Genomic DNA, 15,408 nt, shown 5'->3' on the forward strand with positions numbered 1-15,408 from the left:
TTCCGCATGGTGCTTATTGTGTTCAATGCCGATGCAATCTTTGTGTTTCATCAACACTCTGAAGGTCCTCAGATTACAGAATGCATCCAGATATGCTTCCGAAACTACTACTAGTCTTCCAGTGTACGATTTAAGCGTAGACAGTTTAAGACATTATTCCCATGGAGAAAAGTCCGCATTGTGCTTATTGTGTTTAATGCCGATACAATTTTTGTGTTTCATCGACACTCTGAAGGTCCACAGATTACAGAATGCCTCCAGATGTGCTTCGGAAACTACTTCTAGTCTTCCAGTGTACGATCAAAGCGTAGACAGTTTAAGACATTACTCCCATGGAGAAAAGTCCGCATGGTGCATATTGTGTTCAATGCCGATGCAATTTTTGTGTTTCATCAACACTCTGAAGGTCCACAGATTACAGAATGCCTCCAGATGTGCTTCGGAAACTACTACTAGTCTTCCAGTGAACGATCAATTCCTAGACAATTTAAGACACTACTCCCATTGAGAAAAGTCCGCATGGTGCTTATTGTGCTCGTTGCCGATGCTATTTTTTTGTTTCATCAACACTCTGAAGGTCCACAGATTACAGAATGCCTCCAGATGTGCTTCGGAAACTACTACTAGTCTTCCAGTGTACGATCAAAGCGTAGACAGTTTAAGACATTACTCCCATGGAGAAAAGTCCGCATGGTGCTTATTGTGTTTAAAGTCGATGCAATTTTTGTGTTTCATCAACACTCTCAAGGTCCTCAGATTACAGAATGCATCCATATGTGCTTCCGAAACTACTACTAGTCTTCCAGTGTACGATCAAAGCGTAGACAGTTTAAGACATTATTCCCATGGAGAAAAGTCCGCATGGTGCTTATTGTGTGCAATGCCGATGCAATTTTTGTGTTTCATCAACACTCTGAAGGTCCACAGATTACAGAATGCTTATAGATGTGCTTCGGAAACTACTTCTAGTCTTCCAGTGTACGATCAAAGCGTAGACAGTTTAAGACATTACTCCCATAGTGAAAATTCCGCATGGTGCTTATTGTGTTCAATGCCGATGCAATTTTTGTGTTTCATTAACACTCTAAAGGTCCACAGATTACAGAATGCTTATAGATGTGCTTCGGAAACTACTTCTAGTCTTCCAGTGTACGATCAAAGCGTAGACAGTTTAAGACATTACTCCCATAGAGAAAATTCCGCATGGTGCTTATTGTGTTCAATGCCGATGCAATTTTATGTGTTTCATCGACACTCTGAAGGTCCTCTGATTACAGAATGCATCCAGATGTGCTTCCGAAACTACTACTAGTCTTCCAGTGTACGATCAAAGCGTAGACAGTATAAGACATTATTCCCATGGAGATAACTCCGCGTGGTGCTTATTGTGTTCAATGCCGATGCAATTTTTGTGTTTCATCAACACTCTGAAGGTCCACAGGATACAGAATACTTCCAGATGTGCTTCGGAAGCTACTGCTAGTCTTCCTGGGAACGATCAAAGCGTAGACAGTTGAAGACATTTCTCCCATGGAGAAAAGTCCGCATGGTTCTTATTGTGTTCAATGCCGATGCAATTTTTGTGCTTAATCAAAACTCTGAAGGTCCACAGATTACAGAATGCCTCCAGATGTGCATTGGAAACTACTACTAGTCTTCCAGGGAACGATTAAAGCGTAGACAGTTTGAGACATTACTCCCATGGAGAAAAGTCCACATGTTGCTTATTGTGTTCAAAGTCGATGCAATATTTGTGTTTCATCAACACTCTGAAGGTCCGAAGATTAGAGAATGCATCCAGATGTGCTTCGGAAACTACTACTATTCTTCCAGTGTACGATCAAAGCGTAGACAGTTTAAGACGTTACTCCCATGGAGAAAAATCCGCATGGTGCTTATTGTGTTCAATGCCGCTGCAATTTTTGTGCTTCATCAACACTCTGAAGGTCCACAGATTACTGAATGCATCCTGATGTGCTTCGGGAACTACTACTAGTCTTCCAGTGTACGATCAAAGTGTAGACAGTTTAAGACATTACTCCCATGGAGAAGAGTTTGCATGGTGCTTATTGTGTTCAATGCCGATGCAAATTTTGTGTTTCATCAACACTTAGAATGTCATCAGATTACAGAATGCCTCCAGATGTGCTTCGGAAACTACTACTAGTCTTCCAGTGTACGATCAAAGCGTAGACAGTTTAAGACATTACTCCCATGGAGAAAAGTCCGCATGGTGCCTATTGTGTTCAATGCCGATGCAATTTCTGTGTTTCATCAACATTCTGAATGTCCACAGATTACAGAATGGTTCCAGATGTGCTTCGGAAACTTCTACTCGTCTTCCAGTGTACGATCAAAGCGTAGACAGTTTAAGACATTACTCCCATGGAGAAAAGTCCGCATGGTGCTTATTGTGTTCAAAGTCGATGCAATTTTTGTGTTTCATCAACACTCTGAAGGTCCACAGATTACAGAATGCATCCAGATGTGCTTCAGAAACTACTATTAGTCTTCCAGTGAACGATCAAAGCGTAGACAGTTTAAGACATTACTCTCATGGAGAAAAGTCCGCATGGTGCTTATTGTGCTCAATGCCGATGCAATTTTTGTGTTTCATCAACACTCTGAAGGTCCTCAGATTACAGAATGCATCCTGATGTGCTTCGGAAACTTCTACTCGTCTTCCAGTGTACGATCAAAGCGTAGACAGTTTAAGACATTACTCCTATGGAGAAAAGTTCGCATGGTGCTTATTGTGTTCAAAGGCGATGCAATTTTTGTGTTTCATCAACACTCTGAAGCTCCACAGATTACACAATGCTTATAGATGTGCTTCGGAAACTACTTTTAGTCTTGTAGTGCACGTTCAAAGCGTAGACAGATTAAGACATTACTCCCATAGAGAAAATTCCGCATGGTGCTTATTGTGTTCAATGCCGATGCAATTTTTGTGTTTCATCAACACTCTGAAGGTCCTCAGATTACAGAGTGCATCCAGATGTGCTTCCGAAACTACTACTAGTCTTTCAGTGTACGATCAAAGCGTAGACAGTTGAAGACATTATTCCCATGTAGAAAAGTCTGCATGGTGTTTATTGTGTTCAATGCCGATGCAATTTTTGTGTTTCATCAACACTCTAAAGGTCCACAGATTACAGAATGCCTCCAGATGTGCTTCGGAAACTACTACTAGTCTCCCAGGGAACGATCAAAGCGTAGACAGTTTAAGACATTACTCCCATGGAGAAAAGTCCGAATGGTGCTTATTGTGTTCAGTGCCGATGCAATATTTGTGTTTCATCAACACTCTGAAGGTCTATAGATTACAGAATGCCTCCAGATGTGCTTCGGAAACTACTACTAGTCTTCCAGTGTACGATCAAAGAGTAGACATTTTAAGACATTACTCCCATGGAGAAAAGTCCGCATGGTACTTATTGTGTTCAATGCCGATGCAAGTTTTTGTTTCATCAACATTCTGAGTGTCCACAAATTACAGAATGCTTCCAGATGTTCTTCGGAAACTACTATTAGTCTTCCATCGAACGATCAAAGCGTAGACAGTTTAAGACATTACTCCCATGGAGAAAAGTTCGCATGTTGCTTATTGTGTTCAATGCCGTTGCTATTTTTGTGTTTCATCAACACTCTGAAGGTCCACAGATTACAGAATGCCTCCAGATGTGCATCGGAAACTACTACTAGTCTTCCAGTGTACGATCAAAGCGTAGACTGTTTAAGACATTACTCCCATGGAGAACTGTCCGCATGGTACTTATTGTGTTCAAAGTCGATGCAATTTTTGTGTTTCATCAACACTCTGAAGGTACACAGATTTCAGAATGCATCCAGATGTGCTTCGGAAACTACTATTAGTCTTCCAGTGAACAATCAAAGCGTAGACAGTTTAAGACATTACTCTCATGGGGAAAAGTCCGCATGGTGCTTATTGTGTTCAATGCCGATTCAATGTCTGTGTTTCATCAATACTCTGAAGTTCCACAGATTACAGAATGCCTCCAGATGTGCTTCGGAAGCTACTACTAGTCTTCCAGTGAACGATCAAATCCTCTACAGTTTAAGACACTACTCCCATGGAGAAAAGTCCGCATGGTGCTTATTGTGCTCAATGCCGATGCAATTTTTGTGTTTCATCAACACTGTGAAGGTCCACAGATTACAGAATGCATCCAGACGTGCTTCGGAAACTACTACACGTCTTCCAGTGTACGATCAAAGCGAAGACAGTTTAAGACATTACTCCCATGGAGAAAAGTTCGCATGGTGCTTATTGTGTTCAAAGTCGATGCAATTTTTGTGTTTCATCAACACTCTGAAGGTCCACAGATTACAGAATGCATCCAGATGTGCTTCAGAAACTACTATTAGTCTTCCAGTGAACGATCAAAGCGTAGACAGTTTAAGACATTACTCTCATGGAGAAAAGTCCGCATGGTGCTTATTGTGCTCAATGCCGATGCAATTTTTGTGTTTCATCAACACTCTGAAGGTCCTCAGATTACAGAATGCATCCTGATGTGCTTCGGAAACTTCTACTCGTCTTCCAGTGTACGATCAAAGCGTAGACAGTTTAAGACATTACTCCTATGGAGAAAAGTTCGCATGGTGCTTATTGTGTTCAAAGGCGATGCAATTTTTGTGTTTCATCAACACTCTGAAGCTCCACAGATTACACAATGCTTATAGATGTGCTTCGGAAACTACTTTTAGTCTTGTAGTGCACGTTCAAAGCGTAGACAGATTAAGACATTACTCCCATAGAGAAAATTCCGCATGGTGCTTATTGTGTTCAATGCCGATGCAATTTTTGTGTTTCATCAACACTCTGAAGGTCCTCAGATTACAGAGTGCATCCAGATGTGCTTCCGAAACTACTACTAGTCTTTCAGTGTACGATCAAAGCGTAGACAGTTGAAGACATTATTCCCATGTAGAAAAGTCTGCATGGTGTTTATTGTGTTCAATGCCGATGCAATTTTTGTGTTTCATCAACACTCTAAAGGTCCACAGATTACAGAATGCCTCCAGATGTGCTTCGGAAACTTCTACTAGTCTCCCAGGGAACGATCAAAGCGTAGACAGTTTAAGACATTACTCCCATGGAGAAAAGTCCGAATGGTGCATATTGTGTTCAATGCCGATGCAATTTTTGTGTTTCATTGACACTCGAAGGTCCACAGATTACAGAATGCATTAAGATGCGTTTCGGAAACTACTACTAGTCATCCAGTGTTCGATCAAAGCGTAGACAGTTTAAGACGTTACTCCCTTGGAGAAAAGTCCGCATGGTGCTTATTGTGTTCAATGCCGATGCAATATTTGTGTTTCATCAACACTCTGAAGGTCTATAGATTACAGAATGCCTCCAGATGTGCTTCGGAAACTACTACTAGTCTTCCAGTGTACGATCAAAGAGTAGACATTTTAAGACATTACTCCCATGGAGAAAAGTCCGCATGGTACTTATTGTGTTCAATGCCGATGCAAGTTTTTGTTTCATCAACATTCTGAGTGTCCACAAATTACAGAATGCTTCCAGATGTTCTTCGGAAACTACTATTAGTCTTCCATCGAACGATCAAAGCGTAGACAGTTTAAGACATTACTCCCATGGAGAAAAGTTCGCATGTTGCTTATTGTGTTCAATGCCGTTGCTATTTTTGTGTTTCATCAACACTCTGAAGGTCCACAGATTACAGAATGCCTCCAGATGTGCATCGGAAACTACTACTAGTCTTCCAGTGTACGATCAAAGCGTAGACTGTTTAAGACATTACTCCCATGGAGAACTGTCCGCATGGTACTTATTGTGTTCAAAGTCGATGCAATTTTTGTGTTTCATCAACACTCTGAAGGTACACAGATTTCAGAATGCATCCAGATGTGCTTCGGAAACTACTATTAGTCTTCCAGTGAACAATCAAAGCGTAGACAGTTTAAGACATTACTCTCATGGGGAAAAGTCCGCATGGTGCTTATTGTGTTCAATGCCGATTCAATGTCTGTGTTTCATCAATACTCTGAAGTTCCACAGATTACAGAATGCCTCCAGATGTGCTTCGGAAGCTACTACTAGTCTTCCAGTGAACGATCAAATCCTCTACAGTTTAAGACACTACTCCCATGGAGAAAAGTCCGCATGGTGCTTATTGTGCTCAATGCCGATGCAATTTTTGTGTTTCATCAACACTCTGAAGGTCCACAGATTACAGAATGCATCCAGACGTGCTTGGGAAACTACTACACGTCTTCCAGTGTACGATCAAAGCGTAGACAGTTTAAGACATTACTCCCATGGAGAAAAGTTCGCATGGTGCTTATTGTGTTCAATGCCGATGCAATTTTTGTGTTTCATCAACACTCTGAAGATCCACAGATTACAGAATGCTTATAGATGTGCTTCGGAAACTACAACTAGTCTTCCAGTGTACGATCAAATCGAAGACAGTTTAAGACATTACTCCCATAGAGAAAATTCCGCATGGTGCCTATTGTGTTCAATGCCGATGCAATTTTTGTGTTTCATCAACACTCTGAAGGTCCTCAGATTACAGAATGCCTCCAGATGTGCTTCCGAAACTACTACTAGTCTTCCAGTGTACGATCAAAGCGTAGACAGTTTAAGACATTATTCCCATGGAGAAAAGTAGGCATGGTGCTTATTGTGTTCAATGCCTAAGCAATTTTTGTGTTTCATCAACACTCTGAAGGTCCACAGATAACAGAATGCTTATAGATGTGCTTCGGAAACTACTTTTAGTCTTCTAGTGTACGTTCAAAGCATAGACAGTTTAAGACGTTACTCCCTTGGAGAAAAGTCCGCATGGGGCTTATTGTGCTCAATGCCGATGTAATTTTTGTGTTTCATCAACACTCTGAAGGTCCATAGAATACAGAATGCATCCTGATGTGCTTCGGAAACTTCTACTCGTCTTCCAGTGTACGATCAAAGCGTAGACAGTTTAAGACATTACTCCCATGGAGAAAAGTCCGCATGGTACTTATTGTGTTCAATGCCGATGCAATTTTTGTGTTTCATCAACACTCTGAAGGTCCTCAGATTACAGAATGCATCCAGATGTGCTTCCAAAGCTACTACTAGTCTTCCAGTGTACGATCTAAGCGTAGACAGTTAAAGACATTACTCCCATGGAGAAAAGTCCGCATTGTGCTTATTGTGTTCAATGCCGATGCAATTTTTGTGTTTCATCAACACTCTAAAGGTCCACAGATTACAGAATGCATCCAGATGTGCTTTGGAAACTAGTACTAGTCTTCCAGTGTACGACTAAAGCGTAGACAGTTTAAGACATTACTCCCATGTAGAAAAGTCCGCATGGGGCTTATTGTGCTCAATGCCGATGTAATTTTTGTGTTTCATCAACACTCTGAAGGTCCATAGAATACAGAATGCATCCTGATGTGCTTCGGAAACTTCTACTCGTCTTCCAGTGTACGATCAAAGCGTAGACAGTTTAAGACATTACTCCCATGGAGAAAAGTCCGCATGGTGCATATTGTGTTCAATGCCGATGCAATTTTTGTGTTTCATCAACACTCTGAAGGTCCACAGATTACAGAATGCCTCCAGATGTGCTTCGGAAACTACTACTAGTCTTCCAGTGAACGATCAATTCCTAGACAATTTAAGACACTACTCCCATTGAGAAAAGTCCGCATGGTGCTTATTGTGCTCGTTGCCGATGCTATTTTTTTGTTTCATCAACACTCTGAAGGTCCACAGATTACAGAATGCCTCCAGATGTGCTTCGGAAACTACTACTAGTCTTCCAGTGTACGATCAAAGCGTAGACAGTTTAAGACATTACTCCCATGGAGAAAAGTCCGCATGGTGCTTATTGTGTTTAAAGTCGATGCAATTTTTGTGTTTCATCAACACTCTCAAGGTCCTCAGATTACAGAATGCATCCATATGTGCTTCCGAAACTACTACTAGTCTTCCAGTGTACGATCAAAGCGTAGACAGTTTAAGACATTATTCCCATGGAGAAAAGTCCGCATGGTGCTTATTGTGTGCAATGCCGATGCAATTTTTGTGTTTCATCAACACTCTGAAGGTCCACAGATTACAGAATGCTTATAGATGTGCTTCGGAAACTACTTCTAGTCTTCCAGTGTACGATCAAAGCGTAGACAGTTTAAGACATTACTCCCATAGTGAAAATTCCGCATGGTGCTTATTGTGTTCAATGCCGATGCAATTTTTGTGTTTCATTAACACTCTAAAGGTCCTCTGATTACAGAATGCATCCAGATGTGCTTCCGAAACTACTACTAGTCTTCCAGTGTACGATCAAAGCGTAGACAGTATAAGACATTATTCCCATGGAGATAACTCCGCGTGGTGCTTATTGTGTTCAATGCCGATGCAATTTTTGTGTTTCATCAACACTCTGAAGGTCCACAGGATACAGAATACTTCCAGATGTGCTTCGGAAGCTACTGCTAGTCTTCCTGGGAACGATCAAAGCGTAGACAGTTGAAGACATTTCTCCCATGGAGAAAAGTCCGCATGGTTCTTATTGTGTTCAATGCCGATGCAATTTTTGTGCTTAATCAAAACTCTGAAGGTCCACAGATTACAGAATGCCTCCAGATGTGCATTGGAAACTACTACTAGTCTTCCAGGGAACGATTAAAGCGTAGACAGTTTGAGACATTACTCCCATGGAGAAAAGTCCACATGTTGCTTATTGTGTTCAAAGTCGATGCAATTTTTGTGTTTCATCAACACTCTGAAGGTCCGAAGATTAGAGAATGCATCCAGATGTGCTTCGGAAACTACTACTATTCTTCCAGTGTACGATCAAAGCGTAGACAGTTTAAGACGTTACTCCCATGGAGAAAAATCCGCATGGTGCTTATTGTGTTCAATGCCGCTGCAATTTTTGTGCTTCATCAACACTCTGAAGGTCCACAGATTACTGAATGCATCCTGATGTGCTTCGGGAACTACTACTAGTCTTCCAGTGTACGATCAAAGTGTAGACAGTTTAAGACATTACTCCCATGGAGAAGAGTTTGCATGGTGCTTATTGTGTTCAATGCCGATGCAAATTTTGTGTTTCATCAACACTTACAATGTCATCAGATTACAGAATGCCTCCAGATGTGCTTCGGAAACTACTACTAGTCTTCCAGTGTACGATCAAAGCGTAGACAGTTTAAGACATTACTCCCATGGATAAAAGTCCGCATGGTGCCTATTGTGTTCAATGCCGATGCAATTTCTGTGTTTCATCAACATTCTGAATGTCCACAGATTACAGAATGGTTCCAGATGTGCTTCGGAAACTTCTACTCGTCTTCCAGTGTACGATCAAAGCGTAGACAGTTTAAGACATTACTCCCATGGAGAAAAGTCCGCATGGTGCTTATTGTGTTCAAAGTCGATGCAATTTTTGTGTTTCATCAACACTCTGAAGGTCCACAGATTACAGAATGCATCCAGATGTGCTTCAGAAACTACTATTAGTCTTCCAGTGAACGATCAAAGCGTAGACAGTTTAAGACATTACTCTCATGGAGAAAAGTCCGCATGGTGCTTATTGTGCTCAATGCCGATGCAATTTTTGTGTTTCATCAACACTCTGAAGGTCCTCAGATTACAGAATGCATCCTGATGTGCTTCGGAAACTTCTACTCGTCTTCCAGTGTACGATCAAAGCGTAGACAGTTTAAGACATTACTCCTATGGAGAAAAGTTCGCATGGTGCTTATTGTGTTCAAAGGCGATGCAATTTTTGTGTTTCATCAACACTCTGAAGCTCCACAGATTACACAATGCTTATAGATGTGCTTCGGAAACTACTTTTAGTCTTGTAGTGCACGTTCAAAGCGTAGACAGATTAAGACATTACTCCCATAGAGAAAATTCCGCATGGTGCTTATTGTGTTCAATGCCGATGCAATTTTTGTGTTTCATCAACACTCTGAAGGTCCTCAGATTACAGAGTGCATCCAGATGTGCTTCCGAAACTACTACTAGTCTTTCAGTGTACGATCAAAGCGTAGACAGTTGAAGACATTATTCCCATGTAGAAAAGTCTGCATGGTGTTTATTGTGTTCAATGCCGATGCAATTTTTGTGTTTCATCAACACTCTAAAGGTCCACAGATTACAGAATGCCTCCAGATGTGCTTCGGAAACTACTACTAGTCTCCCAGGGAACGATCAAAGCGTAGACAGTTTAAGACATTACTCCCATGGAGAAAAGTCCGAATGGTGCATATTGTGTTCAATGCCGATGCAATTTTTGTGTTTCATTGACACTCGAAGGTCCACAGATTACAGAATGCATTAAGATGCGTTTCGGAAACTACTACTAGTCATCCAGTGTTCGATCAAAGCGTAGACAGTTTAAGACGTTACTCCCTTGGAGAAAAGTCCGCATGGTGCTTATTGTGTTCAATGCCGATGCAATATTTGTGTTTCATCAACACTCTGAAGGTCTATAGATTACAGAATGCCTCCAGATGTGCTTCGGAAACTACTACTAGTCTTCCAGTGTACGATCAAAGAGTAGACATTTTAAGACATTACTCCCATGGAGAAAAGTCCGCATGGTACTTATTGTGTTCAATGCCGATGCAAGTTTTTGTTTCATCAACATTCTGAGTGTCCACAAATTACAGAATGCTTCCAGATGTTCTTCGGAAACTACTATTAGTCTTCCATCGAACGATCAAAGCGTAGACAGTTTAAGACATTACTCCCATGGAGAAAAGTTCGCATGTTGCTTATTGTGTTCAATGCCGTTGCTATTTTTGTGTTTCATCAACACTCTGAAGGTCCACAGATTACAGAATGCCTCCAGATGTGCATCGGAAACTACTACTAGTCTTCCAGTGTACGATCAAAGCGTAGACTGTTTAAGACATTACTCCCATGGAGAACTGTCCGCATGGTACTTATTGTGTTCAAAGTCGATGCAATTTTTGTGTTTCATCAACACTCTGAAGGTACACAGATTTCAGAATGCATCCAGATGTGCTTCGGAAACTACTATTAGTCTTCCAGTGAACAATCTAAGCGTAGACAGTTTAAGACATTACTCTCATGGGGAAAAGTCCGCATGGTGCTTATTGTGTTCAATGCCGATTCAATGTCTGTGTTTCATCAATACTCTGAAGTTCCACAGATTACAGAATGCCTCCAGATGTGCTTCGGAAGCTACTACTAGTCTTCCAGTGAACGATCAAATCCTCTACAGTTTAAGACACTACTCCCATGGAGAAAAGTCCGCATGGTGCTTATTGTGCTCAATGCCGATGCAATTTTTGTGTTTCATCAACACTCTGAAGGTCCACAGATTACAGAATGCATCCAGACGTGCTTCGGAAACTACTACACGTCTTCCAGTGTACGATCAAAGCGTAGACAGTTTAAGACATTACTCCCATGGAGAAAAGTTCGCATGGTGCTTATTGTGTTCAATGCCGATGCAATTTTTGTGTTTCATCAACACTCTGAAGATCCACAGATTACAGAATGCTTATAGATGTGCTTCGGAAACTACAACTAGTCTTCCAGTGTACGATCAAATCGAAGACAGTTTAAGACATTACTCCCATAGAGAAAATTCCGCATGGTGCCTATTGTGTTCAATGCCGATGCAATTTTTGTGTTTCATCAACACTCTGAAGGTCCTCAGATTACAGAATGCCTCCAGATGTGCTTCCGAAACTACTACTAGTCTTCCAGTGTACGATCAAAGCGTAGACAGTTTAAGACATTATTCCCATGGAGAAAAGTAGGCATGGTGCTTATTGTGTTCAATGCCGAAGCAATTTTTGTGTTTCATCAACACTCTGAAGGTCCACAGATAACAGAATGCTTATAGATGTGCTTCGGAAACTACTTTTAGTCTTCTAGTGTACGTTCAAAGCATAGACAGTTTAAGACGTTACTCCCTTGGAGAAAAGTCCGCATGGGGCTTATTGTGCTCAATGCCGATGTAATTTTTGTGTTTCATCAACACTCTGAAGGTCCATAGAATACAGAATGCATCCTGATGTGCTTCGGAAACTTCTACTCGTCTTCCAGTGTACGATCAAAGCGTAGACAGTTTAAGACATTACTCCCATGGAGAAAAGTCCGCATGGTACTTATTGTGTTCAATGCCGATGCAATTTTTGTGTTTCATCAACACTCTGAAGGTCCTCAGATTACAGAATGCATCCAGATGTGCTTCCAAAGCTACTACTAGTCTTCCAGTGTACGATCTAAGCGTAGACAGTTAAAGACATTACTCCCATGGAGAAAAGTCCGCATTGTGCTTATTGTGTTCAATGCCGATGCAATTTTTGTGTTTCATCAACACTCTAAAGGTCCACAGATTAGAGAATGCCTCCAGATGTGCTTCGGAAACTACTTCTAGTCTTCCAGTGTACGACTAAAGCGTAGACAGTTTAAGACATTACTCCCATGTAGAAAAGTCCGCATGGGGCTTATTGTGCTCAATGCCGATGTAATTTTTGTGTTTCATCAACACTCTGAAGGTCCATAGAATACAGAATGCATCCTGATGTGCTTCGGAAACTTCTACTCGTCTTCCAGTGTACGATCAAAGCGTAGACAGTTTAAGACATTACTCCCATGGAGAAAAGTCCGCATGGTGCTTATTGTGTTTAAAGTCGATGCAATTTTTGTGTTTCATCAACACTCTCAAGGTCCTCAGATTACAGAATGCATCCATATGTGCTTCCGAAACTACTACTAGTCTTCCAGTGTACGATCAAAGCGTAGACAGTTTAAGACATTATTCCCATGGAGAAAAGTCCGCATGGTGCTTATTGTGTGCAATGCCGATGCAATTTTTGTGTTTCATCAACACTCTGAAGGTCCACAGATTACAGAATGCTTATAGATGTGCTTCGGAAACTACTTCTAGTCTTCCAGTGTACGATCAAAGCGTAGACAGTTTAAGACATTACTCCCATAGTGAAAATTCCGCATGGTGCTTATTGTGTTCAATGCCGATGCAATTTTTGTGTTTCATTAACACTCTAAAGGTCCACAGATTACAGAATGCTTATAGATGTGCTTCGGAAACTACTTCTAGTCTTCCAGTGTACGATCAAAGCGTAGACAGTTTAAGACATTACTCCCATAGAGAAAATTCCGCATGGTGCTTATTGTGTTCAATGCCGATGCAATTTTATGTGTTTCATCGACACTCTGAAGGTCCTCTGATTACAGAATGCATCCAGATGTGCTTCCGAAACTACTACTAGTCTTCCAGTGTACGATCAAAGCGTAGACAGTATAAGACATTATTCCCATGGAGGTAACTCCGCGTGGTGCTTATTGTGTTCAATGCCGATGCAATTTTTGTGTTTCATCAACACTCTGAAGGTCCACAGGATACAGAATACTTCCAGATGTGCTTCGGAAGCTACTGCTAGTCTTCCTGGGAACGATCAAAGCGTAGACAGTTGAAGACATTTCTCCCATGGAGAAAAGTCCGCATGGTTCTTATTGTGTTCAATGCCGATGCAATTTTTGTGCTTAATCAAAACTCTGAAGGTCCACAGATTACAGAATGCCTCCAGATGTGCATTGGAAACTACTACTAGTCTTCCAGGGAACGATTAAAGCGTAGACAGTTTGAGACATTACTCCCATGGAGAAAAGTCCAGATGTTGCTTATTGTGTTCAAAGTCGATGCAATTTTTGTGTTTCATCAACACTCTGAAGGTCCGAAGATTAGAGAATGCATCCAGATGTGCTTCGGAAACTACTACTATTCTTCCAGTGTACGATCAAAGCGTAGACAGTTTAAGACGTTACTCCCATGGAGAAAAATCCGCATGGTGCTTATTGTGTTCAATGCCGCTGCAATTTTTGTGCTTCTTCAACACTCTGAAGGTCCACAGATTACTGAATGCATCCTGATGTGCTTCGGGAACTACTACTAGTCTTCCAGTGTACGATCAAAGTGTAGACAGTTTAAGACATTACTCCCATGGAGAAGAGTTTGCATGGTGCTTATTGTGTTCAATGCCGATGCAAATTTTGTGTTTCATCAACACTTAGAATGTCATCAGATTACAGAATGCCTCCAGATGTGCTTCGGAAACTACTACTAGTCTTCCAGTGTACGATCAAAGCGTAGACAGTTTAAGACATTACTCCCATGGAGAAAAGTCCGCATGGTGCCTATTGTGTTCAATGCCGATGCAATTTCTGTGTTTCATCAACATTCTGAATGTCCACAGATTACAGAATGGTTCCAGATGTGCTTCGGAAACTTCTACTCGTCTTCCAGTGTACGATCAAAGCGTAGACAGTTTAAGACATTACTCCCATGGAGAAAAGTCCGCATGGTGCTTATTGTGTTCAAAGTCGATGCAATTTTTGTGTTTCATCAACACTCTGTAGGTCCACAGATTACAGAATGCATCCAGATGTGCTTCAGAAACTACTATTAGTCTTCCAGTGAACGATCAAAGCGTAGACAGTTTAAGACATTACTCTCATGGAGAAAAGTCCGCATGGTGCTTATTGTGCTCAATGCCGATGCAATTTTTGTGTTTCATCAACACTCTGAAGGTCCTCAGATTACAGAATGCATCCTGATGTGCTTCGGAAACTTCTACTCGTCTTCCAGTGTACGATCAAAGCGTAGACAGTTTAAGACATTACTCCTATGGAGAAAAGTTCGCATGGTGCTTATTGTGTTCAAAGGCGATGCAATTTTTGTGTTTCATGAACACTCTGAAGCTCCACAGATTACACAATGCTTATAGATGTTCTTCGGAAACTACTTTTAGTCTTGTAGTGCACGTTCAAAGCGTAGACAGATTAAGACATTACTCCCATAGAGAAAATTCCGCATGGTGCTTATTGTGTTCAATGCCGATGCAATTTTTGTGTTTCATCAACACTCTGAAGGTCCTCAGATTACAGAGTGCATCCAGATGTGCTTCCGAAACTACTACTAGTCTTTCAGTGTACGATCAAAGCGTAGACAGTTGAAGACATTATTCCCATGTAGAAAAGTCTGCATGGTGTTTATTGTGTTCAATGCCGATGCAATTTTTGTGTTTCATCAACACTCTAAAGGTCCACAGATTACAGAATGCCTCCAGATGTGCTTCGGAAACTACTACTAGTCTCCCAGGGAACGATCAAAGCGTAGACAGTTTAAGACATTACTCCCATGGAGAAAAGTCCGAATGGTGCATATTGTGTTCAATGCCGATGCAATTTTTGTGTTTCATTGACACTCGAAGGTCCACAGATTACAGAATGCATTAAGATGCGTTTCGGAAACTACTACTAGTCATCCAGTGTTCGATCAAAGCGTAGACAGTTTAAGACGTTACTCCCTTGGAGAAAAGTCCGCATGGTGCTTATTGTGT

Source organism: Schistocerca gregaria, chromosome 3 (genome assembly GCF_023897955.1).
Source record: "Schistocerca gregaria isolate iqSchGreg1 chromosome 3, iqSchGreg1.2, whole genome shotgun sequence".
In the NCBI taxonomy this organism is placed as follows: domain Eukaryota; kingdom Metazoa; phylum Arthropoda; class Insecta; order Orthoptera; family Acrididae; genus Schistocerca; species Schistocerca gregaria.